The sequence below is a fragment of the Triticum aestivum genome, chromosome 7A (genome assembly GCF_018294505.1).
Source record: "Triticum aestivum cultivar Chinese Spring chromosome 7A, IWGSC CS RefSeq v2.1, whole genome shotgun sequence".
NCBI lineage: Eukaryota > Viridiplantae > Streptophyta > Magnoliopsida > Poales > Poaceae > Triticum > Triticum aestivum.
Genome location: NC_057812.1, coordinates 307,460,298 through 307,465,161, shown reverse-complemented (window position 1 = coordinate 307,465,161; position 4,864 = coordinate 307,460,298).

Sequence of the window (4,864 nt, the reverse complement as noted above, 5' to 3'; positions counted from 1 at the left end):
TGGGCCTAGCCTTTGTCGTATTTCCTCGAGACAGGGCAACGGGGTCACATGATCGTGAGTCTCTGCTTGTCTCTGGGAGCTCCCAATACACTAAGGGTTTGGGTATTTGATCTGAGTTGACCACTAGCCTATACGCACTAACTGCCATGCGGGAACAGTTATGGGCACTCAGCATCATACGATTCTTCCGAAAGCTCTGTCAGACGTCCAGTTCAGCATTGTGTCCGGGCCGGATCGCACCATCCAGGCAGAGGTGGCACTAGTATTCCCCTGCGCACAATGACCCGGAGTGCAAAGGGCGATGGGCCCAAGACCTTGGAGTGCTTAGGATGTAGAACGGCGGGGACCTCTCTGTGGAGCCTAGGTAGGACTACGACGTGTTGATCTTCCAAGGTCGGGCATGACCTAGGAAAGTGTGTCCGACCAGTGTGATCGAGCATGTTGGGTAATGTGGTGCACCCTGCAGGGAAGTTATCTATTCGAATAGCCTTGTCCATGATAATGGACGCTCGGAGTTGTATCCTGATCTATTACAACTAGATATGGATACTTGAGACATGTGATGGATATGTTAGCTCTGGGATCGCTTTCTCACAGAGAGTTAAGGAAGGATCTCTGGGCGTTACTACTACAGCATGCTTGTTAATTATAAAATGCTATTATGTACTCTTCTGAATGCTGCAAGATGCTAGTCTTCGATAGGCTAGGCTTTCCCTTCTCTTCTGGAATTCTGCAATTCATTCCACGGATACAGCCCATTCCTTTGATACTGATGCATATTTAGTCAAGATCTAATGTAAGCCTTGCGAGTACTTCGGATGAGTACTCACGGTTGCTTTGCTACCTCTTTTTCCCCTATACCCGGTTGTTGCGATCAGATGGTGGATCCCAGGAGCTAGATGCCACCGCCGACGTCTACTACTACCCCGAGGGAGGCTACTACTACGTGGAGACCACCGACGACCAGGAGTAGTTAGGAGGTCCGAGGCAGGAGGCCTTGCCTTTTCGATCGTTGTTGCTTTTGTGCTAGCCTTATTAAGGCGGTCTTGTTTTACTTATGTCCATACTCAGATATTGTTGCTTCCACTAACTCTTGTGCTTTTGAGCTTATGTATTCGATCCCTCGAGGCCCCTGGCTTGTAATATGAAGCTTGTATTGTTTTAAACTGTGTCTAGAGTTGTGTTGTGATATCTTCCCGTGAGCCCCTGATCTTGATCGTACACATTTGTGTGTACGATTGAATCAGGGGCGTCACAATGTTAATGTAGATGATGGTCATGATGACTATCATAGAGGTTGAGGCTCATGATGCAGAACTTAATGATGGTATTGCCAAAGAAGGGGTCGATGATAATGCTACTGGTGGAGGTCATCATGTTGATATTGCCAATGAAGGTGATAATGCTAATACGGCTGATGATGATAATATTGTTGATGACATCAAATATCCTTTTTCCGTTTGATATATTTGATCCAAGAAATTGGGACGCACTTGACCTTAAAATGGTAGATGTCTTGGTGCAAAGGGGTCCTAAAAGAGACTCATCTATTCAGCAAATGGCTTGTGTACAACAAAGATCTTGACAAGGTATTTTGTTTTTGTTGTAATTATTAAGGAAAGGGCTCGTGAGAGAATAGTTAGCAAATGAAGGTTTCAGTGACTGGGCTCATCTTGGTCATAGACTTAAATAGCATGAAAATAGTAGAGAACATGTCACAAATATGACTACATGGTATGATTTGCGCCTTATGTTGGAGAAGAATCAAACAATTGACAAAGTTGCTCAGCGAGAACTTGAAAAGGAAAAGGAACATTGGAGAAAAGTTCTTTTTGTAGAACACAATATAGCATTATGTGGTAGTAATAGTAAGTTGTACCAAGACAACAATGGAAGTTTCTTAGGAGTTGTTCAAATGTTGGCTGAATTTGACCCAGTTATAAAAGAGCATGTTGACCGCATCACCAATGATAAAATTTGTGATCATTATCTTGGTCCCTCAAGATAGAATGAGTTAATCAATTTGCTCGCTGCTACAATCAAGCGGAAAATCATTGAGAAGGTAAAAGAAGCAAAGTACTTCTCAATTATACTTGACTGTACTCCTGATGCAAGCCACCAAGAACAAATGTCTTTGATAATTAGGTATGTTGATGCATCTTCATATTCTTTTTGCATTGAAGAATCCTTCTTAGGTTTTTTGGATGTGAATGATACCAGCGGGCTAGGATTGTTTGATGTTCTACAGAAGGAATTGATGAGTCTTGACCTTGATATGGACAATGTGAGAGGCCAGGGATATGATAATAGGTCGAATATGAAAGGGAATAAAATAAAGGAGTACAAAAAAAGTATTGGAAACAAACTGAAGAGCTTTATATTCAGCTTATGGTTGCCATAGTTTGAATTTGGCACTATGTGATATGGCAAAGTCTTATCGTAAAGCAACAAAAAAATTGGAGTTATCCAACGTATCTATACAATATTTGCTAATTCTACTAAGAGATGGAAAATTATCAAAGATAACATACTAGGATTGACTCTCAAGTCATTATCATCTACTCGTTGGGAGAGTTGTGTTGATAGTGTTCAGGCTATAAGGTTTCAGCTATCAGAAATAAGGGAGGCCTTACTACAAGTGGCTGAAAGTGATAAGGATTCTTCGACACAAAGTGAAGCTCAATCATTGGGGAAGAATGAACTTGGTGGCTTTGATTTTTTAGTATGAATCATCATTAGGTATGAAATAATATCAGTTGTTAATTTAATTAGCAAAGAGTTACAACCAAAGGATATGCTTATTGATATTGCAATTGAATATGTAAAAGGCTTGCTTTCCTTTTTCAATAAGTATAGAGAAAATGACTTTCCAAAAGCATTGGAAGTTGCAAAAAAATGCATTGGAGATGGATATTCATCAAGAGTTCCGCACCAAGTGTAAAATCAAAAAGAAAAGGCAATTTGATGAGGGTGAAGATGATGCATCTATTGATCCACAATCTGCAGAGGAGTCATTTAGGGTCAATTATTTTATACGTGTTGTTGACTCAAGCTATAACTTCACTTACCATTAGATTTGAACAATATGAGGGGTATCAAAAGATATTTGGTTTCTTATTTACTTCAGATAGGCTGCGATCACCAGATGACAAGAGTTTGATGGCTGCTTGTATTAATCTTGAAGATGCAGTTAAGAGTGGAGAACATACAGATATTGATGGACTTGAATTGCGTTGCGAACTAATTTTCATCCATGATTTACTTCATAAATCAATGGGCCCTCTTGACATTCTGAACTATTTGAAGAAGCGCTCCATAATCTATCATAATGTTGTTATTGCATACGGAATTTTTGTTGACCATTCCTGTGATGGTTGCATCTGCTGAAAGGAGTTTTTCTAAACTCAAGTTATTAAAGTCATACTTGCGGCTACTATGACACAAGAGAGACTTAATGGATTGGCGACAAATAGCACTTGAAAAGGATGTCTTGGAGAAGATAAAGTACGAAGATATGATTGAGGATTTTATTTCAAAAAATACTAGACGGATGCTCCTTTTTGGTAGAACATGAGGTTGGTTTATTGCTTTGCTATCCCTTTACCTTTTGAGCTTTAGTATTTGATCTATGCCTAAATAAGGTACAAATAAACAGATTTGAAATTATATAATAAAGTGAGAGTATGCTTTACGAATATTAGTTCTTTTGTTATGTGAATTGTTCGAAATTTTGGGCCACATTTTGTTTTTTCGCCCGGGGCCCCGAATTTCTGAAGACAGACCCGAGTATACTAGACTGTTGCCTAATTCTGAAATTAATTGCTTGCTAGTACTAACAGTTTTAATCATGATCAATATTCTGAAATTAATTGCGTAATTGGCTAATTCTTCAACAGAATTTGCCCAGCCGGACTGTGGATGCTGTTGATTATAAAGAAAAAAGATGTGGTGATGGGTCAGCTTCACTTTGTATTTAGCAGTCGGGCGGCCGGTGTAACGTATTGACGTGGTCCTTATTGTGTTGTATTGTGCTGTGGACATATAAATAGAGATACAGTCAGCATGCATGAGTGGAATTCATTATGACGATCGATGCAGCATCAGCAGCTAGCTAGTGGCCGGCGTTAATTCAATTAGTCCAAAAACGATCCTCATATCTTAGGGTGATCCATGATCACGATTACTACACTATATTTTTATACACACCTCCTAAAATAACCTTTGTGATTAAACATCCTGAATCAAAGTGCACACTAATTAACCCGTGTAGATGAAGGAAGAAATGAGAATTGTTCTTTTTTTCCTGAAAATGAGGTTGAAACCCGGAGCATCTGCATTAGTGGATGCACAGAGTGAAAAGGAGGAGAAAATCAAGGAAAGAAAATGGTTATTAGAGCATGCAAGTTGTTGAAGAGACAGCTAGTGCGAAAGGAAGGCAGGCATGAATGGACAAACGGAGCAAGCTGGTTGTGCTTGCTTGGAAGCATCGGCTTCCGTCAAGGATGAGCAACGCAGCATGTGGAATGTGATTACTGGAAAGAAAGAAAGAAAGAAAGAGAGAAACCCGACAAACCCTCCTGAAAGATAGCCACCCGTTCCGTTTCCTTTTAACCGAATCACTGTATGTATCTTGGCTTTTGCTTAGCTGAATGAAGGCCTGGGTTCGAGTCTTCTCATTCTCCTATAAGAATAAGACAGGGGGCTTCTTTCTCTCTGTTCTCATTCTTCTTTTGCTTAGCTGAATGAAGGAATGAATGGAACCGCTAGCTCGCTTTACGGCAACCTCAAAGCAACTTTGTATGCATGGGCCTGGGCCTGCCCAGCAGCGAAGCGGTCCATGCCAACAACAACAACAACTGCATCT